Source organism: Canis aureus, chromosome 35 (genome assembly GCF_053574225.1).
Source record: "Canis aureus isolate CA01 chromosome 35, VMU_Caureus_v.1.0, whole genome shotgun sequence".
NCBI classification, from domain to species: domain Eukaryota; kingdom Metazoa; phylum Chordata; class Mammalia; order Carnivora; family Canidae; genus Canis; species Canis aureus.
This window is the reverse complement of record NC_135645.1, coordinates 7070950-7095822: the sequence shown is the minus strand read 5'-3', so window position 1 is coordinate 7095822 and position 24873 is coordinate 7070950.

Here is a 24873-nt window from a genome sequence, read left to right as displayed (position 1 = left end):
CAGGTTATCTTATCAACATGTATATTGTACTTTTTAAAAGCATATGGACTTGTGACTGAGATATTTATAACATAGGGGCTGGACCCGAGAACTAAGGCTCAGCAAAGAAAGGTGCCCCAGAGATTGTTGTGGTGACAGTGAGTGATTAGAGAGATAGATAAGCTGGCAACTCTGACTCCCCCGACCCTAGTACAATAAGAGAAGCTCTGCTTTATGAGTTTTACATATTTGATTTTTTGCTGGATATTCTATTTGTCTTTTAAATCTATTCTCTGCTCTTCTTCCTCTTGCTCTTGCTCAAGCTGACTGCTATGAAGTGCATCATTTGGGCTTCCTTGCCCTCTAGCTTTCCACTGGGTTCGCCAATGGGAGGAACAGCAAGAGGTTGGAGGGCAGAAGGAGAGAGAAACATGGTCATTTATTCCTTTGAATCTTTCCCTTTAGACTCTGGTTTGGCAATGGCAACATTCCTCTATCAAAGCCCACAGCCCCTATTTAGTAGCCCCCTCCTATAGCTGCGTTCTTGCCAGAACCTGGCAAGCACTCTGCCCACTATCTTACCCCTTCAGGCCTAGGGATAGCCATGCCATCCCACCGTGGCTAGCCCTGTGGTACTTTCACCTTCCCGTGCTGGTTTTCCTTTATCTCACACAGACTTTTGTGAATAGACCTTTCATTAAACACTCTTCACTTAACCCTTTTTGGTTTCCATCTTTGTTTGAATTTCCCACGCTAGTTGTGACCGATTCAGGCTTCTATTGTAATATTTTGTTTAGGAAAGGATTCTACTGCTAAATAAAATTTGGAAAATCCTAGCACTGGATCAATCAGAAGCATTGTGAGAACAAATATTATATTCTTTGTGAGCATGAATTATTTAAACTGGCTGGAGCAATGTCTTTAAAAAAAAAAAAACACAAAACATTGAATTAGATAATGTTTACCAAACATTGTAAAGTTCCTACTGATGAATATATTTAATCAGTACTAAATTTAGTTACTAAATGGAGGCGAAAATGACTCTGGAATTAGACCTGAATTTTGACTTTGGCACTTAACATCTGCGTGATTTTGAGTAAGTTATTTAACCTCCCTAAGCCTCAGTTTTCCCCTCTTTGAAATGAAAATAATAACACTCCCTACCTCATGGAATTGTTGAGAATTAAATGAGATAATGTATATAGAATACTTAATAATGAGTTTGATACTTAGCTTGATATCCAATAAATTTTAACTTTTGCTATTATTATTTATAACAATAAAATGCAAAAGAATATATCAAAGCAGCAAAAGTCAACAGTTTGAAGAAACAGTAGTTTGAAAATCTAAAGGTCTGGATGGGGAAGCAACAAGTACTTCAGTTAGATAAACACCAGAACTATTTCTTCCTGGAGCTTGTGTTTAAATCTGCCTTCCTATTTAAAATCCAAATTAATCAACATGCATTCCATACCAGCAGAGATTTGCTGGTGCTATCAGTATATTCAGCCAAATATATGTATAAACATACATACAGACATATGAAAGGCAGTGAAGGTAGAAGTTACTTGAGGAAGTTACCAATGCTGGAGATCCTTCAAGTCTTGGCTCAAACATGGAACTCTCCATGAAATCCACCCCTGACCTATTTAAAACTGCAGCTCACTTTCAATCCTCAGAGTTCCTCATCTCCCATGTCCTGTTCTATTTTTCTTTACTCTATTGCACTCATCACTTTCTAACATTTTGCTTATTACATTTCTTGCTTATTGTCTGTCTCCTCTAGTTAGAATATAAGATTCATAAAGGGAAGATTTTTTTTTTGTCTTATATGCTAATGTTTGCTAACTTGGTAGCCAATAAATATTTGTTGAATGTTGTTGAGTCATCTCTGCATTACACTGTGTGTGATATTTGGCTACCGAAGTATGCTAAATGATAACTTCTGAGTGATTATTTAATTGTATTCAATGGATGTTTACATCAGTTTAACAGGTCAGTTGTCATTTATGTCTAGCCTCCACTCTAATTGTGTCTGCTTAGCAGTCTGGCAAAAAGTGGGCACTCAGAAGGTGTTCATCCTCCTGTGTATTTAGCTGTGTTGGATATAGATAGCTTTTTGTTTTAAATTTAAATCAGTCTTTGTGTACATGTATCTGTGTAGGTGGGTATACCTCAAGGCACATTTGTGCTTGAGAACAATGTTAAAAGCTTTCAACTATCTATTTGCAGCTTATCAGAGAGAAGACATTAATTGCTTCTTTAGCATTCCTTTCTCACTTCAAGTGTCTCCCCTATTTCCTTCCTCCCTGTAAAAGCAACACATTTAGTTTTCTAAATTTTAACTATTTAGCTTGTTTTCCACATTGAATGCTTGATAAGACAGAAATAGTCTAGCAAGACTTTCCTTAGACAACATGGGACCTGTCTGTGACTGTTTTTCCTATTATTGAAAACCTTGTGGTTCCTATTCAAATTATCTTCTAAGATAATCAGGAGCCCCTTCACCTGCTTTCTTCTGCTCATAGGTGAGGCTGGAAATCAACTTGCTAGTTCAAAGTATTAAGTCTAAAAGCATAGTCCAAAAAGCTGGAACTAAGGGGTGCCTAAGTGGCTCAGTTGGTTAAGCACCCAACTCTTGGTTTCGGCTCAGGTTGTGATCTCAGGGTCATGAGGTTGAGCCCTGCGTCTGGCTTTGTACTCAGTCTGCTTGGGATTCTTTCCTTCTTCCTCTCTCTCCTCCTTTGCCCCTCCCCACCTAAAATAAATTAATATAAAATATTTTTTAAAAAGCTAAAACTAAGTTGAAGACAAAGAACTCGTGATGGAGAATACCTGATACTGAGTGGACTCATCTTGGAAAAGAAATCAGAAGTTTTCTCAATTAAAGGGAAGAGAGCTTTTATAGAACACCTGTCATATAAATTGTTAAGGGTTCTCATCTGCTCTGGATGACTATTACCTGTTTTCTGAAGACTCAATGGAGATAACGTATCCTAATAAGGGATAGAAAATAGCTTCCATCTTATAAACCAACTATGTTCAGTTATTGTGGTAATTGACTCAGAATGTGGTCTGCTAACCAGCAACATTAGTATCACCTGGCAACTTGTTAGATATGCAAATTCATGGTACTTACCCCGGATCTACTGCACCAGAGACTCTGAGGAAAATCTCTATTTTAATAAGTCCTTCAGATGATTCTGAAGCACACCAACATTTGAGATAAACTTGATTAGAGTACTGTGTTAAGAAGGATTCTAATCTGAGCCCAGTGGAGAAAAAAATGACATCTATTTGTGATGTCAACTATGAATAAGAGAGGGAGGGATGGCAATTAGTAGGCCATGTACTTGTGATCTCATTCCCAGAGTTGATAAAATATAATGCAAATGAGTTATCTAAACAAGCTATTCAACTTTAGCTACTCAAAAGTTCTGAAGAATTAAAAAGAACAATTGGTCAAAGTAAATAACAAATGTAGATGGAATGGTGCCAATGGACTGATTGAAAACCACAGGACTCCTTATCCAAGACAGTGCTCTGGAAGAAACTCTAGAAAATATGTTTTACTCTAAATTTGGCAAGATGTGATGGCAATAAACATAATATTTATTGTGACAGGAAAAATAACAAGTATTCAGAACTTTTTTTTTCTTCACAAGGAGAATTATGTGTTCACCAGTTGAGTTTATGGGTCTTTTTTGTACAGAATTAGTGTGAGAGTGGAAGATTAAAAGAGACCCAGAGAGCAGGGCTTGCTCTATAGGGGTAAGAGGATATTAGTGGAAATGTAATAGGCCCAAAAGGTAAAAGGAGTGTACAATAAGAACCAAAAGGTGCTGATTTGGAGAAGAGATTTATTTTGAGTTTTGAAGATGTTTTGGAAATAGAATTTAAGGAGGTAAAGGTAACATGGAGAGAGATGAAGAAAGAAAATTGTAAGAACTTTTGCTATGCATTAGAATAAAGTTGGTATTTTTGAGAGACTTCTGTAAAGATTTAAATTGCTTTTTAATTATTATTATCATGGGATGCCTTTTTAATTATTATTATCATAGTGGTTGCATCAAACATCTACCCCCTCAGAGACTAGTCCAGAAGCATCTTGCCCTAATTCTTCAAATTAGTGGCTCAGTGTTTGAGTGTCTGCCTTCAGCTCAGGGCATGATCCTGGGATCCCAGGATTGAGTCCCACATTAGGCTCCCCATGGGGAGCCTGCTTTTCCTTCTGCCTATGTCTCTGCCTCTATCTGTCTCTCATGGATAAATAAATAAAATTTTAAAAAAATTATTATTGTCACTATCATAGCTATTTTAGTTGTTGAACTATTGTTTCAGAGTGATGCCATACTAAAATAGAGATTTATTTAGATTAAGTATTTGTAAATTTATTATTTGTTATTCCTCTGTCTTCCTCTATAAACACTGTTTAAGGAAGTACACAGACAACAGTAATACTAATATCTTGCATTTGTTTAAAATTTTGTGATTATAAAACTGTTTTTGATAGATCACATTTTCAGAACATTATGGTAAGGCAGGTGGGGTGATATTATTATTCCCATTTTCCAGATGAGGACACTAAAGCTCATTTAAGTTAAATCCCTTGCTCTGAGTGAAACAACTAGTAAATGATGGATTTGGGCTTCAAACTTGGGTCTCCTAACTCAAATTTGGGATTCTGTTTATTACCTCAGATGGTAACAAAGAGTAGTATAAAGGTACAAGTCTTCTGTTAGGGAAGGTAATTTGTTTTAAACTTTAAATTTACACGATGTCTCACAAAATATGGCTATAGTTTTAGCCATGCCTTAGTATGTAATGATTTGAGATCTTGCTTGAACGATGAGATTATTGAAGGTTTTTGTGATTGGGAATGAGGAAAGTTTTTCAGACTGAACTGTAACAATGACAGGTTGAAAGCAGAAGTCTCCCAGTCTAGCTTAATCTAGCTACAGAGGATTAAAATGACCTTTTGTTAGAGATTATTAAAAGAGGGCTTTTAGAGAGTGGGTACAGATGGAGCAGAATAGAAAGCAAGCTTGGCTGCAGGACTATCAGAAACCTGTGCTTTGTAACCTGCATTGCTTTTATGCTTCTTTGTGTTTATCTCCCTTTTTCTTCTTCCCTTCCTACTTAGTAGGGTTGTGTTGAAAGTTCTATCCTGTCTAATGGAATCAATAAAAGGGATTTGGTCCTATTTGGGTTGGAGCTTTACCTGTTCACCTCTGAGAATCCAAAATAGTGATGTGAGTGGAAAGGTGAATCTCTAGGAGACAAAGGTAAGGAGACGTGGTCTGTTAGCTCTTCCTCTGTACAGATTCCCCTTCCTTAGGTAAAATGTTGGAGAAATGCAATCTTTTTATTTTTGTTTATTATTTCTTCCCTGAGAGAAAGATAATCTTCACATGATCTGTGGGAGAATTGAGGCAGGGTGAGGGAGTGGTTGGGAGGAAAAAATAATTATCTTATAAACACATACTTTAAAAAATATGTTGATACTAAATTTATTTAAATGATAGATAAAATGTTTAGAACAAGGCCTTTCTCTATTGATATCTGGTCTTTGAACTTCCCAAATTTGAAGGGACTATTTTGTATTTTAATTTTTTACTTTGCAGTGTCAGATGACAAGCAACAGAGCATAGTTCTCAAATGCAAGAGTAAAATAGATTTCAGGATATCTTTCCCTTTTTCCAAGCTGAAGAAAAGAAAGTATTAAGGGCTTTATTTGCTTATAGACTTCTAATTTAAAAGTTGTGGAGTTTTCCTCTTCTTGATTAGGCCTTGAAACCTGGAGTTAAATAGTGGTTGCATCAAACATCTACCCCCTTAGAGACTAGTCCAGAAGCATCTTGCCCTAATTCTTCAAACACCATTGAGAAAGAGAGAAAGAGAGAGAGGAAGGTAGGAGAATAAATTAATCTAAAGATATAGTAATTGGAATATGACTTTTCCTGATCCATGGAGTTGAAGGATTATCATTGACAAGAGTTCAAATACACATAAATGAAAATACTAGACTGTATTTGGATAAAATTAGCATATTTTCCTAAACTACATAAATTGTCAGGAAAGTTGTGTTTATCTGGTATTATTGCATAATCACATGCTCAACCTTGGCAGTGAAGTGAAGCATGTAGGACTAGAAGTTTGTTTACATAGAACTCTGTAGAGACCCGTTCTTGTATTGGTATATGCTGTAGGTTGGCATTTATATACAAACTAGTTAATTATTCATGTTTATCTTTGTTTCCCCTATAGCAAAATGGTGAAACCAATTTCTTGCATTTATAATTCTAGGAACGAATGTAGTTCTAATGGAAAAAAAAGATTCACAAATACTGTCTAATAAAATGTACAGTTCTTATGCTACCAGATGACCAAGCAATTTTTATATGTAAGAAGCATACTGCAGTTTAAAAAAAAATAAATCCTTCATGAATATAAAAGAGGAAATATCATAAAGAAGAGATAAAACTTGCTTTTGCCACTATTCTACCATCAACTGTTCTGTTGCTACTTCTGCAAAGTGAACAAAGAGAAGTACCCAATTAACTTCCTCAAGTAACCAAATATTTAAAACAAGTGAATACACAAAACCCTTTCAGCAACCTTCATTTGTAGGCAAGGTAACCACGGAGAATCAATAAGTAAGTTGACCAAACATCTGTAAGAAGAATGTATGTGTCATAGGGCTGTTGCTTATGGACAGTATACCTGACTGGCTTCCTGTCCCTGGATTCCCCTAATCCAGGTAACTGCTTCTTCCCAAATCCACTTGGAGGCTTTGTTTCCTCCCAGGTCTTGGAATATGTCTTACTCAACTCATTGATTTGAGATCAAGTCAGAGTTGTTGATGGACTCACTCTAACGCTGGTGTTTGTCCCAAATCTTCCAAATTGGGTTCATTTCCTATCTCCTAATTACATAACTGACTGAGTTTCTTGCCATCATGTTTCTCTTTTCTCTGACATTTATATATTAGTTTGCTAGGGCTGCTGTAACAAACTACCAGAAACTGGATGAGTTAAAGAACAGAAATGTATTGTCTCACAGTTCTGGAAACCAGAAGTCAGTCGAGTTGGCTCTTTCTGATAGCTATGAGGAAGAATCTGTTCCATGCCTCCTCCTCCTAGCATCTGGTGGGTTATTGGCAATATTTGATGTTCTTTGGCTTATAGAGGTATTATCCCAATCTCTGCCTTCATGTTTACCTAGCACTCTTCCTGTGTGTTTATTTTTTCACATGACGTTCTAAGGACACTAGTCATATTGGATTAAGAGCCCATCCTATTCACCTTACCTAATTATATCTTCAACAACCCTATTTATAAATAAGGTTTCATTCTGAAGTACTGGGGAGATGGCTAGGACTTCAACATATGAAGTTTGGAGAGACAAATTCAACTTACAACAGCTTACTTAACTCTTTTCCTAGTTTCTAAATGCTGTTCTGCTTACTTTCTGCCAATGGTTCACCTCTGATTGCTTATCCTACCAATTCTTTGATAGGCACCTTCGATTTGATTTGAATTTCACCTAACTATACTCCTGGTCTACCTTCTCTCTTCTTAGGACATTAATGTCCTAGGTCTACACCTACTATGGGAATCATGTCTAATTATGCCTACTCCTATGCAGCAGGCAGTATAATGCCCTTCCCCCCTCCACATGCAGATATACAAATCCTAATCCCTGAAACCTGCGGATGTGTTAGGTTCCAAGGCAAAGACTAATGGAAATTACAAGCAGAATTCAGGTTGCTAATCAGCTCATCCTAAAATAGGGGGATTATACTGGGTTATCCATTTACACCCAATATAATCAAGGGGTCTTTAAAAATGAAACAGGAAGTCAAAGAATACAGTCAGGGAAAGAGATACGATTAGGGAAGTAGGGCCAAAGAGATGCTGTGTTGCTGCTTTGAAGATGCAAAGAAGGGGGCTGTGAGCCAAGGAATGCCTGTAGCTTCTAAAGCTGGAAGAAGTAAGGAAATGGATTTTCTCCTAGAGCCTGCAGAAAAGGAACACAGCTTTGCTGACAGACCTTAATTTTGGCCCAGTAAAACACATGCCAGACTTCCAGACTTTAGGACAACAAGATAACGAGAAAGTTAATACACCCATGAATTAGAAATTCCTGGACACGTTCTTATGTTTAGGTATCAGTCTTTTTTTTTTTTTTTTTTTAAAGATTTTATTTATCAGGCTCTGTGCAGGGAGCCTGACGCGGACTCGATCCCAGGTCTCCAGGATCACGCCCTGGGCCGAAGGCGGCGCTAAACTGCTGAGCCACCCGGGCTGCCATAGGTGCCAGTTTTTGTGTGATCCTGAAAATTCTCCTATTCCCCTACTTCTATGCCTGCCCCCAATTAATCTATTTTACCACCACTGTGAACCTTAGAATGACCATGCAATTGGCACAGCACTGTGTAATTAATGCACTAGAGCTTGCATAGGTATTAGAGTCATAGTTGACTATAAATTCTGGTCTTGCCACTCTTTAGCCATATGACTTTAGATAATTTATTTAACCTTTCTGAGCTTTCAATACTTTTCCCTAATTTATAAAAGAGAGATAATAAGGCATACTCTTATAAGGAGGATTAGTAATATCTGTAAATGGATCCAACACCATGCATTATATATACTAGGTACTCAATAGGTAGCTATTACTAAGGCATTTAAATTCTTAAGATCACTGTTTGATTTTTCTACTACATTTTATTTTTAATCAAGAAGAAAAACAGATAATGGGATCTTGAAAGGAAGAATCAAGGAGATGTTGTATTTTATAGTACTTATTGGTGGATGGATGGGTATTCAGGAATAAATAATCATCATAATAATCATTATCCACAAAAAGATCTTTAGAAAAATGGAAGTTATATGACATCTAAAACCTACTCATAACAAAAAGTAGTTAATTAAGAGACTATTTAAAAATTTTTCTTCTGTTTCAAAAAAAGGGAAAAATGCAAACAATGCTAAAATCTTGTAGTAAAATTTGATAGGGTAGAAAGAGAGTTAAAAAAACTTTAAGAAATAACAATAGTTGTTGATGATCTTAATGTGCTTATAAAAACAGGGGGAAACCACCTAAGGCAGTACTTTCTGAGTTTAACTGCAGAGCTACAAACTCGAAAATATTTTAAAACCATGATGTTTAGCAATGATAATATCTGAATCTAATAGTACAGTTTTGTTAGATATTTGTCATCTACATGATGGATAAAATCAAAATATGTTTTGAGACTCAAAATGTACTTCTAATTTTAAGAACATAAGCAATAGACATTTATTAAGAAATGGGCATGATTGTCATTAATTAGTTCCTGCTGCTGCAAACTTCTTAAATCTCCAATTCAAAAAAGAGAAATATGGGGCCAGTCCTATGATCATATTTTATAGCACTGGAAAGCAAATAGTACACATGGGATGCAAAGGATAATTTCAGTCGCGGAGAGCAACCATAATAACTGGGGTGAGGCCAGAACAGTACTTGTAAGGCAGAAGCTCTCCAGAGGGTAACGGAAGCTTCAGGATCAAGTGGGGTAGAAAGGAAAACATACCTCCCTCCTGGGAAGGAGCCAGATGCCAAGTTTAGATAGGTTGAAGACTGGAATATGGCACCAGAACACATGTGATGGGGTACCCGGGTGGCTCAGTCAGTTAAATGTCTGCCTTTGGCTCAGTTCATGGTCCCAGGGTCCTGAGATTGTGCCCATGGTTGGCTCCTTGCTCAGCAGAGAGTCTGCTTCTCCCTCTACTCCCTCTCTCTCCACCCCTGCTCATGTGCACTTGTGCTTGTGTGCTCTCTTTCTCTCTCAAATAAATAAATAAAATCTTTAAAAAAAAGAAAAGAATACATGTGATGGACAAGGAAGTAAGTGGGACTTATGAGGAAGTAAGTTGCTGGGTATGTGTAGGGGAGAGAAGAATAAAATAAGCCAGGAACAACATGACATCACTAAGGATCACTGCTCAGGAACAGAGTAGGGAACACACTATGGCACTTCAGAATCTAGCAGGCAGTTACTTCTAAAGATGAGCTTGTGGGCATGACCCAATTTCCACAATGTCAGCCAGGACCTTCTGCCCACTGTTCTCAATTCTTAAAGTGGTCAGGCCTGGCTAGGTGAGCAACGGTATGAATCATGGCAAGCCGCATTTGTGATCTGATATTGCAAAAACAGAATGTCTTCAGGTGGTAGGTCCCAGAATACAGTCTGGGATTCTGCTAAACAAATATGTCCTGAAATATGCTGAAAAAGTCTTTGCACAGCAAGGCTACTGGCACCTCTTGCTTTTTGTCTATGATGTCCCCAACTTTTTCAGCCAGTGACAAAATTAAACTTCACTCCAAGCCAAGATATAACCTAATTTGTGATGAAGCAGAAAATTTTTTCAACTTAGGCAATCCTGTAATTTTTAGAAGTCTATGAAAGGAGAAAAATGAGATATCAGATGCCCAGAGTCAATTAGGAACTTCCTAATTCACCTCAGTTATTGATTTATGTAATTATTTCAGGCAAGTGACCTTGGACAAATAATAGTCCCCAAATACATTTATAATTCTAAGTGAAATATATTGGTGTGATATCTTGTTCTTTGACTTGGGAACACCCTAGCCTCATTCTAAATATTGATAGGAATAAAGGAACTAGAAGTGTTTACTCTAGTTTACCTAGATGAACAGGTAAGGTAAGTATTCCTACCTAAAATGAAGAAAAATGTCAGAAACATTGTGGGATGAATGCTACATGCAACCTATATCTAATAAGAAACCATGTTATTTCAATTTTGCTTTCCAGATATCTTCTAAATCAATCTACTTTTTTTCTAGGCCCTTTAAGAACATTATCCTAGTTGAGGGCCTATCACCCAAATTATAAACAGCTTCTTAATTGGCCTTCAGTCTTTCATTCATTTCTTCCAACTTCTCCACATTACAGGAATTATGGTTTTTAAAAATATCTATACTGATCACTTCATTTCCCTGGTTAAAACTTTTAATGGAGCTCCACTTTTCTTAGAGTAAAGCCCATATTCCTTAAAATGGTCTACAAAGATGTTTATGACCTGCCCATTATTTATTTCACCAATTTGAATTCCATATTCTAGTCACACTGGACAACATTCAGCTTCTACATGCCATGTTCTCTTACCTCTAGGTCTTCAACTTTATGTTCTCTCTTTCTGTAACATTCTTCGTTGTATCTCACCAACTCCTCTCTTCCTTCAACTTTCAATAGCAACTTTAATTGCTATTCACCTTTCAGGTTTGGGTAGGCATTACTTGTGCCTCAGCAGTATTCAGCTTTCCATCTTCAGCCAACACATGGCTAGACTACATTTCCCAGCCTCCCTTGCAATTAGGTGTGACTGTAACTTAAATGTGATGGAAGTGATATGCCACTGTCAGTCCTGGTCCATAAAATCCTGCCACAAGCAAACCTTGCTCTATTCCTCCATCCATCATCTAACTGGAAAGGATTCAGTAGACTTTGAGGAGGATGGAGGCCCAAGATGAAAGTGTCTGAGACTTGCATGTAACTTTAATTTGAGCAATAAATAAATCATTCATGTATTAAACTGCTGAAAATTGGGGTTTATTTCAGCAGCTGGCATTATTTTCCTTAAGCAACACAAGATCTTAGCTTAGTTTATATTTTCCTGGAAAACTTTCTTTGAATAACAAAATCTGTCTTCTCCACTCTACTGTAAGCTCAGCAAGGGGAGAGACCATTATCTTATTCACTATTGTGCCTTCAGTTTTCTTTACAGTGTCTGTACACAGTGCATGAACAACCAAAAATATCTGTTGAATATTAAATGAATGGGCTTTATATTGAAGCACAGAAAATTCAAATTTGAGTTTTCAGAGATTAAACATATAGGATTAAACTTGGAAAAGTACATTTAATTCCTTTATAGAACAGAGAGGAAACTATGAAAAAGTGGAAAATTCTTACATCCATGCAAGCAAATAACTTAAAAGACCAAATCAGCATGTTGGGGATAAGTACATTAATACAAAGGGCCTCGGTTTGGCACTCTAGCTGGTCTGCTTTATGATTTTACTTAGAAAACCCCGATGAGGATATCTGTCACCTGGAGTGTCAAGAAGCTTTTGAGAAGCTAAAATAGGCTCTGATTTTTCTTATCAGTTTTTAGAGCTCCAGGCATTTCAAACCTGCTCAAAATGGCAGTTGACATGTCTTATAATGGTTGGAGCACTTTGTTACAAGACCACAAGGCAATAGTCATCTACTTATGAGAAAAATGTCAAGAGAAAGAAACTTGTATTCTCTGTAGCATTAATATAAAGCAATTTGCACTACTTGGATAAACTTGATCTATCATCTATCTTTGGTCAATATTTTTTTTGTGTGTGTTAAGTGATCATCAGGCTCTCTCTGAATTAGGGTACACTAGACCAAACAGCGGCCTATAGAAATAACTTTGGATATAGCAGTATGAATACATTTTCAGAGTAGGAGAGAGAGAGAAAGAATATTCACATACTAGAATATTCTTTGTGAGAATAGAAAGCATAAGATTTTTGAATGTCATGGACCTCCCTCAACTAGTAAGAGTTATACAATTGATTTTCACCAAAACTAATTATGCCATGGATAAGAAAGGGTAGGGATAATGTGGTATTCATAATTTATTTTGGTTTTGTATTTTTTTTTTACTTATAAGAAATTATTAGATCCCTATTTCACTTACTTGCTAAAGAAATGCAGAAAACACAATTTTGGATTGGATATTTAAGGCAAACACCATTAGTTTTCTATTCTAAATCCATTCCTGTTACTTCTTTCCTATTAGAAGCCTGACTTTGTTTATGCCCAGCCTCAGATGACAAAGCATGATTGGTAAGCCAGTGAGCTTTCCTTTCCTAGTCTGTCTTGCAGCTCAAGCTCAGGTGGTTATGTCATTCAGTTGTAGCAATGAAACCAAAGATGAAATCTTTGGAAAAATCTTTTTCTTTTTCTGATAATAAGAGACATATGCTGCTGGCACTGTTCTCCCCTAATTCCTGCCTACTTCCACCCCCATTTTTCCTACTCTGCATGCAGATGTGCAGTCTAGAGCTTTAAAGGCCATTTTCCTACCATGAAGCAATTAGCATGAAGATAAAATCCAACACACTATAGGTGACAGAATGGAAAAATGGAAAGAATCTAGATTCTTGGCATTGTTTAACAGATGAACTAATATCAATAAAGATAAACACTCATTTCTAGGCTATTTGTAATAGGAGAAAAATGAGCCCTTATTTGTTTAAACCTTCATTAGTCAGGTTTTCAGAAACAAAAAAACATAGGTAGTATATAGAGAAGAGTAGAAAATATATTGAAGCATATTTAAAATGTACACCAGATTTGAATGCATACCTTTCTCTCACTGGTGAGCCAAATCGACTCTGGGATACAAGACTTATGCATTCGGACATTCAGTATAAGGGTAGAACTGTAAAGACAGGAAAAAGGAGTATAAATCATTTAGTTAAATGCTGTTGCCAGTTACTTAAAAAAAAAGCCTCTGTGCATTTTTGAAACATCTTATACTAAATCATGGAGAAATAAAGAATTTGAACAAACCAATAACAAGTAAGGAGATTGAGGCAATAATCTAGCACCTCCCAACAAAGAAAAGCCCAGAACCAGATGTTTTCACTGGTGAATTCTACCAAACATTTACAGAATTAACACCAATCTTTCTCAAACTCTTCTTAAAAACTGAAGAGGAAGGAATCTTTCTAAACTCATTTTATGAGGCTAGCATTACCCTAATACCAAAGCCAGATAGACACTACAAGGAAAGATAGTTGTAGGCCCATATTCTTGATGAATATAGATGAAAAAAATTCTAAAAAGAAAATAGGAAACTGAATTCAACAGTACATTAAAAGACACACATCATGATCAAGTGGGATTTATCCTTTGGATACAAGGATGGTTCAATATATACTGATTAATAAATATGATACACCACATTGATAGAATTAAAGATCAATACCATATGATCTCAGATACAACAGATACAGAAAAAAGATTTGACAAAATTCAACATACTTTCATAATAAGAACTCTCAACAGATTGAATGTAGAAGGAATGTACTCCTACATAATAGAAGCCATCTACAGCAAATCTGCAGCTAACATCAATTCAGTAGTAAAAGTTTGAAAGCTTTCCTGCTAAGATTAGGAATAAAACAAGGGGCCCACTCTCATCATTGCCATTTAAATAGTAGAATAGGACTCTGAAAGTCATAGCCAGAGCAATGAAGAAAAAGAAACAAAAAGCATCCAAATTACAAAGCAAGAAGTAAAATTTTGTTTGCAGATGATATGATCTTGTGCATAGAAAATTTTAAAGAATACAGCAAAAAACTGTTAGAAATAATAAATTCAGTAGTTACAAGATACAAAATCAACATATAAAAATCAGTTGCATTTCTATACATTAACAATGAACCACCTGAGAAATTTTAAAAACCAATCTCATTTATAAAAGCATGAAAAATAATAAAGTACATTCTTGATTTCAAACTGTATTACAAAGCTATATTAACTAAAACAGTGGAATACTGGCATAAAAACACACACATGAACCACTGGGACAGAATTGAGAGCCCAGAAGTAAACCCATGCATATATGGCCAACTAATATTTGACAAATGAGGCAAGAATACCCAGTGCGGAAGGGAAAGGATAGTCTCTTTAATAAGTAGTATTGGATGTTTTCTAATACATAGGAATGGATAGTCACATGCAAAAGAATGAAGTTGGACTCCTATCTTATACCTCTTATAAGAATTAACTCAAAATGAATTAAAGACTTAAGTAGAATACCCAAAATCATGAAGCTACTAGAAGAAAACATAGATAAAAATCTCTTTGACACTGGTTTTGGTAACAATTTTTTTTGGATATGACAACAAAAACACAAGCAACAAAAGCAAAAGTAAGCAAGTGGGACTACCTCAAACAAAAAGCTTCTATACAGCAAAAGAAACACCAGCCAAATGAGAAGGTAATCTACCAAATGAGAGAAACTATTTGCAAACCATCTATCTGACAAGGAGTTAATACCTGAAATATATAAGGAACATACAACTCATACAATAGCAAGAAAAAAATCTATAAAAAAATGAGAAGATGTGAATAGATATTTTTCCAAAGAAGACTTACGAATGCCCAAAGGTACATGAAAAGATGCTCAACATTACTTATCATCAGGAAACTGCAAAATCAAAGCCACAATGAGATATCACTCCATACCTGTTAGAATGGCTATCATCAAAAAAGATAAGAGATAACAATTTTTGGCAAAAATATGGAGAAAAGGGAATGCTTGTGCACTGTTGGTGGGAATGTAAACTAGAAAACAGTATGGAGACCCCTCAAAATATTAAAAATAGAACTACTGTATAATCCAGCAATCCATTCTGGGCATATGTCTAAAGAAATTGAAATCAGTCTTTTGAAAAGATGTGTGCACTCCCATGTTCACTGCAGGATTATTCAAAATAGCCATGGTGTGGAAACAACCTAAGTGTGAGCTGATGGATCAATGGATAAAGGAGTTGTGGATAAAGAAAGAGATATATAGATATATAATGGAATATTATTCAGCCATGAGAAAGAAGGAAATCCTGCCATTTGCAACAACATGGTTAAGCCTTGAGGGCATCACACTAAGTGAAATAAGGCAGAGAAAGACAAATACTATACAGTCCCACTTATATGTGGAACCTAAAAATGCTGAATTCATAAAAATAGAGAGTAGAATGTAACTTCTCATGGGATTAGGGGATGAGGAAAATGGGGAGATGTTGGTCAAATGGTATAGACTTGCAGCTATAAGATGAATAAAGTCTTAGGATCTAATGTACAGCATTGTGACTATAATTCACAATACTGTATTATACACTTGAAAGTTGTTAAAAGGGTAGGTCTTAAGTGTTCCCATCACCCACAAAAATGTTGTAATTACATGGGAGCATAGAGTTATTAACTAACCTTATTTGTGGTAATCATTTCACGATATATTTGCAGATCAATCATCATGTGGTTCACCTCAACCATCATATGTTATACGTCAATACCTCAAAAAGTTAGAAAACTCACATACTTTCTCCCTCAGTGAGGATGAGCATATATGTACCTCCTTAAGATGCTAAGGAAGATGTCATCACATCAGAAACATCTTAATGAGAATTCACTGAGGAGCCCCTGCTGGTCAGGAATATGATAAGGTTGCCTGCTGCCACCATTATCACTTAATATTTCACTGGAGCCATTATTTAATTCAATTGTATGAGAGAAAAAATTAGACGTATAAAAAATGGAAAGAACAAGGTAAAATTATGGCCATTTACAGATGGTTGGAAAGCCCATGAGAATCAAATGACAAAAAAGATTACAAATCAGAAGATAAAAGTGTGTTGCTAGGATGAATTAAAAGATGAAAATAATCTGTTTAAGAAACATCTGATAGTTACAAGAACATAGGTACTATATTGGATGGGTTTAGTGGTCAGACAGATAATATAGAATATGCTGGAATATTATTCTCACATGTAATATTATTCTCACATGTAAGCTTTTTAAAATAACCTATGATTGGGACACCTGGATGGCTCAGTTGGTTAGGTGACTGACTCTTGGCTTAGCTCAGATCATGATGTCGGAGTTGTAGGATCCAGCCCGGAGATGGGCTCTGCACTCAGGTTGGAGTCTGCATGAGATTTTCTCCCTTTCCCTGTCCCTTTGCTCTTCTACCCCTTCCCTGCTTGGATGCAAGCTTGCTTTCTCTCTCTCTCTCTCTCAAATAAATAAATAAACCTCCATGGTGGTCTAGTGGCTAGGATTCAAATAAATAAATAAATATTTAAAAAAATAACTTGTAATTAAGAACAGGGTTGCTCATTAAGTCCAGGACATGGACAAACTCATGGACTAAGCTGGGTAGGTAGACTTAAACTGTGGGATTAGGGAAGGTAAGTCACTGGCAGATAATTGTCCAGAAAAATTTCTGGTAAAGTATACCTATAGATCTCTATCAACCTATTATGAGGATTAGAGATGTTCAATTAATTCTTAATATTTTGAGGGTTGGTATCTTAAAACTCCCTCATCAAATGCTTCTCAATATTAGAAGTTGGGCAAGTTCAACCATTGACTTGACCCAAAGCATATTAAGAAAGAGTGAATGTTTGAAATCAGGAAACCTGATTTCTCCAAAGGGGAAATAACTCAGTTTTCTCCATGACTATACTATTGTATTTTCTCTGTTCCTTCCAGGATTTTTGTTAGGCTGAGGTAAGATAATGTATACAAGACATTTTTGCATATTGTTAAATGTTACATGAATGTTAATTGCTATAATGATGGTGATGATGACAATTAATATAACCAGTGTGGTGCTGATTATTACTCAGGAACTGCTAATCTTTTAATTATTTCCTTATAGAAATCACAGCAGACTCCTGGTCACTGTCATGCTATAAACACTGCTGGCTGGGTTCAGAAAGTAAACAGAAATCTAGGGTCCAGTTGTTGGAGTCATGGCTGTGCTATCTGCTAGCACATTTCTGGCAACCACTCAATGTTCCTGCCAGCCTGAGGTGTGCTTTTCAGCTCACAGTCTCTTGTCATCTGTCAGAGGCTGAGAGATTTTTAGTGAAAAGTCAAGAGCCCTTTCCCTTCTTGCCCTTGAAAAGAAAATATAATTATTTGACAGAAAAACCAACCATTCACAGGTCTGACAAAGGTTTAATGTTTATTCTTTCAAAATGTCATTATGAATAAAGTCTTATTATAAAATAGTTCAGACATATAAAAATTTATAACAATTTACAGTGAACATTTACATACCGGCAACCCATGTTAAAAAATAAAACACCAGCAGTATAATTAAAACTCTTTGGTAATCCTCCTAGATTGCATCTCATGTAACAAGTATCTTGAATTTTGTTGTATATCATCCAAGGCACTTCTCTGTATTTTTGCTAATAACCAACATTAATTCTTTATAAGAACAAATCTTACCAGATTTATCACACTTCTTTTCTATTTTTTTTTTAAGAGAGAGAGAGAGAGTGGGCAGGGGCAGAGGGAGAGAAAGAGAGAATCTTTAGCAGGGTCCACACCCAGCATGGAGCCTGATGTAGGGCTCAATCTCACTACCCTGAGATCATGACCTGAGCAGAATTCAAGAGTTGGACACTTAACCGACTAAGCCACCTAGGTACTCCTAGACTTATCACAGTTCTATATCCCAATATTCCTTCTTCATCTCCTATTTTAAAGGTTATAGCACTTTTTAAAATTGTTTCTCACTATCATATGTTTTTGACATCCCAAGAACTCAGTTTGGTGGGGATATATATATGTTGTTTCTTGGTAAAAGATAAAGCATCAATACTCATTAACTTTATACATTGCAGAATGTTTCCCCCACTCTTCCCCTCTTCCTGAACCTCTTCCCCATTCTTGATTTGCATTGGCATGTGGACTTCTTGTTCCCACCAAATGAGTCAGTTGAGATAGAACGGATGTCAATGTCTCCTGAAAAAAAAGATGCCATACTGTCTTGTAAAGTCACAAAAAAGCATTATTTTGAGCCAACACTAAAAAAATTTGGGAGAGCTCACATAAAAGTCTGGATTTCTGCTTCTTTTGAAAAACTGAAAAGACTGATAACACAGTGCCCATATTCCTAAAAGGCCATAATCCACTTGAACCAAGTAGCAGCTGCTTCTTTTTTAGGTGGAGCACTCTCCATTTTACTGTATTTCTATCACTTCTTTTTTCACAATTGACTAAGACCAATGTCAGTTGTTACGTATTATCATAATTGGACAGTTGATATTCCTCATGGTAGAGAAAAGGTTTTATCTTTACCCATATCAGTACTATCAAAAGTGGTAAAACAAAAAAATCCATCAAAAGGGCCACATTCACTCTGAAGCTACCCTCAAGTAAAAGCAGAAGCCTAAAAAAAAACCCAGGATGCTCACTTCACAACTTTAAGAGAAGCCCCTTTTATCAATCAGAGGACTGCCTCTAGGGCCCTTTTCCATACAAATATTCTCTAGTAACTCCCCCCCCTCAGCCCCCCCCCATACAACCACCAGCCTCTTCCTTTGTCTAGATTCATATGTAGTTTTAACATAGACCTGAAACAATAAAGGTGGAAAATGAGACAAGAGAAACATAGGATAAGGATCTATGTCAAAACACTCCTAACATAAGCTACAGCTTGAAATTTAGGAGCGAGGCACAGAAATCAACACATACCAGATAGGATTATTCACAAAACAATTTCACAAGGAGACCCACTTTAAATATGATTTATAAAGTGTTACTGGTGAGATTAAAGTGTCTGCTTTCCCAACATCTCATCAGGAAGCCAATCTAAAATGTGATGATAAAGGATAAGCTCTAACCTTGGAAATTATATTGAGAGGTAAGGCTGTAATGACCGAAGCACTTTGTGCACTAATAGAGAATATTAAAAAGGAAGAAGTAAAAAGATTGTGTCTTTCGCAGCATCCAGGGAAAAAAAGCATTGTGTGCCTGGCAGATAGACACAAGAATTATAGCCACAAGCAAGGTGTTCTCTGGGCAGAACAGGGATAAATGTTTTGGGTTTTGCATTAATTATTTAAATATCTTCTATCTGGTTTATATTTAAGAAAAAAATCTTCTAATTTTTATTTTGGTTAGAGTGTGTCTTAGCTTAGTATCAGGACAAGTACTCCCTGATGTAAGAACATAGGATTTACAAACAGGTAACCTCGAAATATTTTCTCAATATTACTCACAGCCATGTTCTACATACGACTCTCCCCATATGTGATACCCCTGCTATTTGTTCTTCCATTGTAGGTCACATGGGAGGTGAAGAATAGAGATGGTAGTGTATTGACAGCATGATACTCAAGTAGGTTTTTGAGCAGATCAATCATTTTGATTTAGCCTAGAGCTCCAAAAATAACTGAAAAATATATTCCACACTTAAAAAAAAATCTATGTACAAATGGGACTTTGGAAACCTTCTGAATTTGGGAGATGTCTTTGCTCTATCACTATTATAAATTATTGCTAATAATTTATAATCACCCTGGCTTTGTTATCTTTAAAATCTCTAAAAAAGATTGTAATAAGGAAAGCTGACCTCCCCTTGGAGTTAGAGAAGACTAAGGAAGGCTAATTTGGGCATTCTGTATAGTGCATTTCTATATAATAACCAGTAGTATTATGCATAATGAATTTCTAAGTCCATGTTTGGAGTGAGGCCTTAAAACAGAGGATCATTGTGTCCCACAGTGCCTCCCAGAAAAAAATGACTTTAACTTCTTGGCCTAAGGAATAAATATAGCGACTAATGTTTTCTTTATTTCATCTTAATCTTTTAAAACCTAAATAATTTATCAATGTTTCTACTAGCCTCTAAGCCCCTTTCTAGAAGTCTGACAGGAGTTCAGAATCTATGTCAACTTTTTTAGGCCACTAGGAATTCATTTAGAAAACTGAAGTGGCAGTTTATTAGCAAACTGGCATGAAAGCCTATTTTCTTATCTTTGTATTTGTTTCTGCATTTGGGCCATTCTGCAAAGTAGCAGTTACTTACGGCCTGAAGGAGTAAATAAGAGTGTCCAGATTGCTTAATTTATAACTAGTGAGAGATTCTACTGGGAGAATTTGGTTCATTATAAAATGCTTTATATTACAAACATATCTAGAGAGTCTTTGGAATCAGTCTCTTTTAAAAAATTAAATAAATAAAAGTAACAATATAATTCAAACCTACTCCAGACTTGTGCTATTGTCTTTTTCTCATATGTGCACAACTCTCTCTGATTATCCAGAAAGCTCAGCCTGCAGAAGCAATGTTTGTGGGGGTGGGGTGGACAGAATGGGATTTTGGCCCTTCATTGCAAACTGCTGCCTTTTCAAATGATACACACATGCTTGGTCCATCTGTCTTCAAGGACTCAGCAGAGTAGTCAGTAAAACTTTCTATTCAGTGTTTGAAGCTGCATTGCCAAATATTAATAACTCATTTTATTTATAATTGATTCTCCAAAGTAGGAAAAACAGGTGGTACTTATGAAGAACTCACTAGTAGCCAAATCTCAAAGGTCAGATGCTGCAAGTGTGGAATGAGAGAAAGCATTTTGTGTTAATACTCTAAGAATGTTTGCCTATGGCTTTTTTTCCAATCATAGTACTAGTACTCAAGACTGCCTAGGACCTCTCTGTGGAGCTGACCTTGCTTCCCAAATCATCATTCTCCAGGAAGTTCTCCAGGATGCAGAGAACTCATGGTCCTCATGGTTCTCCAGTTCTTTCCCACATGGTCTTGCTCTGATCAATTAGGGCCATCTAATCTCACAGATTAATCCATGAATTAATAATGAAGTCCCCCGACTACACAAAACAACGTCCATATTGGTGAAAGATTTCAGCCATGTGGCATGCCAGTAGGAAAGATACTTGTGGGCAGACAGGACCTTTCTCTTCTAGTCTCCCATCCTATGGGTCATGAGGACAATAATACATTTCTGAAGAATCGAGAAAAGAAGAGGTGCCAGGAGAAAGCTTAATAAAACTTGAATTTTCAAAAGGGAAAAAAGTTTGCATTTTGGCTTTCAAGTGTCCCTCTTTCTTTTCACAACAACACTGGTTTTTCTTACAGGAAATTACCTCTTTCCCCACTGGAATGGGATATTATGGTACTTGATGTCCCCTAGCCATGACCTGGGCATGTGATCCAATAACCAATCAATTTTCATCCCTTGCATAAGCATCAAAAAGACTGCATTTGTGTAGACTTTATTCACCCCATGGGGAAACCTTGAAGAGGCCATTCATTTATTTTTTTCTACTGATACACCCAGAACTGCACTGGTTTTTAATCTTTCTGAACTTGATTATTTACTCTTCTCTTTACAGTCCTTTCAATGAATTCCTTTCAATTGCATATTAGCTAGGGCCAATTTGTGTTGTTTGCAAACATACAACTTTAGTTGACACAAATGTTAATTCTCAACTGGCATTCAACCTGTAAAATTCTTGGGATACAGGAATTCATTAGTATTACCCACCCAGTCTTTCCAATTCCCCATCACTTATGTGGTAGGACAATTCTTGTCCCATTTGAAGGTATGGCCATGTACATTTTTTTGGCTAATGAACTGTGATTGGAAATGATAATGTAGCATTTCTAGGTGGAAACTTTAAAAAGCCAATATGCAATTTGCCACTATTCTGATGATCACGGAAACCCATGTTCAGATGAAGGCTATTAGCATGAGTATCTGAATGACTATGATGAGAGATTCTCTGCTGATATGCATGACACTTGTAGTATGGTGATATAAGCTTTTATTTTAGGCTATTGAGATTGGAGGGGGTGATGTTACTAACTACTACAAGAGTGAATTGGAAGAAAAATGTCTAATTTTCTGGTTGCAAGCATGGACTCATAAAGAAATAAGACATGTTGGATATTTTACTCTCACTTTTTAAAATCCGAGCCATTGGACTAGAAATACAGGGAGAACAAAAAAGATTGATATTTCTTCAACTTGAGTAATAATTAAACCCTATTGAGATGAAAGAAGATAGAATCTAAATTATATATATATTAATGATAATGAAATAGAAACTACATATTGAGATCACCCAATATAAATGCTAATATAGCCATAAAACTAATATTATTTAAATTCATCCCTAAAATTTCATGTGATAGTTGATATTATTTAGATTGACTAAACAGATATTAATCAAAATAGATTTGAGATTAAAATCACCATTTAGCAATATGAACATGGTACTGACTTCCATGAGTTCCAATTCTACCACATGCCATGTGATGATTCAGGTCACCCACATCTTTTCTTTATTTGAAACACTGCAAAATCATCATTTATAGAGGACACAATGATGTCATTTGGCCTGCTTTCTGTATGCATGCATCATTTAAGTATTAAGGCATTCTCTGTTTTTTATTTTTTTAACAAACAATTAAAATAGTACCAGTATGAGGATAAATGCAGACCAAGGAGCAGAAGTGTGGCAGTTCTCAATTATAAAGAGGTTATCCAAATTATATTGAATATGTGTGTATTGATTTTAAAAATAAATTTAATTCATTAACATTAAATAACAACAGGAATTTGAGGACTTCTGAGGATATATCTGTAGACTGATTACTAGGGGCAGCATATGCTAGTCTGAAAAATATTGCACTTAATATATCAACATTTCAATAAGGCATGACATGTCTCACAACACTGGACATTCTTATGGATGGACAAGATAATGAAATTATTAAACCACAGCTTAATTAGTTGGACATTTATTAATGGATCAGTATCAGTGGAGGGGAACTCTATCCTTAGGCCTGTTTTGTTCAACTTTTTATAAAAGTCACAAATAAAATGTAGAATATAAATTATTAAGTTTATCAGTGATAAGCTGGAGATGAAAACAAGTATGTTGCATAAAGAAGAAATATTCAGAACAACTTCTAAACTGTCTCCCTCTCAAGATTTGATTCTCATGTCATCAGATGTCTATTCCACCCACTATCCCACCTGTTTGCAGTCATGTACTGACTGACCCTCAGAAGATCACTCCTCCTCATTTCTGTCACTCTCTCCAATTTTACAGCTGTCTTGATTCTTTATGATTTCTTTATACAGATAGATGATCCTTCCATTTGCCTGATTTTTCAGTTTATTGACCTCCTTTCTTCCAATGACCTTGTCTTCCACCACATCTCAGCCACTCAACATGTTATAGCTTAAACCTTATGTTTGTCAATAACTGGAGTCCCCTGTATGATCTCAATTTCAGGCTCTCCACTATGATTATCACCTCCTCTAATCTTCTGGTTGGTTCCTTTCTGTATTTCAATTCCAACAATCCTTTGAACCCACGAGGTCAGTAAAGTATCCTACTTCCTTTTCTCTATCACATTGCTTATGTCTTCACTTCCTTGGTTATTCAGCTTGAATTTTATAGTCCATCACTATACCAACTCCCCTATATATTCTCTCAGCCTCTTTCTATTTTTTCACTACATTATTCTCACTTGTCTTCAATCCTGGTTAAAACCAATTTTACGCTGCTTGCTTTCCTGAGCTTGTTTAGTTGATATGACTGAAGAAAAACACACAATCATGTTGACGGTCTCACTTTATGTTTATGATCATTAACCTTAAGTGGGCCCTTAGAGCTGCTAGCAATTATACTCCCACTCTGATAGACTTAGATAATTATTATATCCTTTTTCCTCAAACCTCCAACACTTCTACCCTTATTCTCACTGAGCTTATGATCTTTCCAACTCTTTTCCTGAGAAAATGGAAGCAATTTCCATTTAAAGAACTTCCAAAGCATCACCACCTTTTCTATCTACCCTATGCATCTGTGACCATCTACTCTGCTTTCTCCCATTATTATGAATTAGCTCTATGTACTTTTAGGTGAGGCCTGGACCTCAGCTTGTGTTTCATATTTTTTCCCTTCTCTCTCATTCAAGGATATCCTCCAACTATTCTCCCTACTTCTCATGCATCATTAATTTCCTCTTCTCTAATGGATTTTTCCTAATAGTAAATAAATATGCTTTCTAAAACTCTATCTCAAAAAAATTACTCCTCTTGATCTTACTTCCCTTCTATTTATATTCCATTTCTCTTATTCCCTTTATAACAAAACTCAAAGAAAAACATGTTTGTACATTTGATATTCAAATCCTCTACTACCATTCTTTTTTGAATCTGATCTAAATAAGCTTTTTTCCTTGCCACTCCACCTCAATCACTCCTGATATCACTCAGGACCTCAAG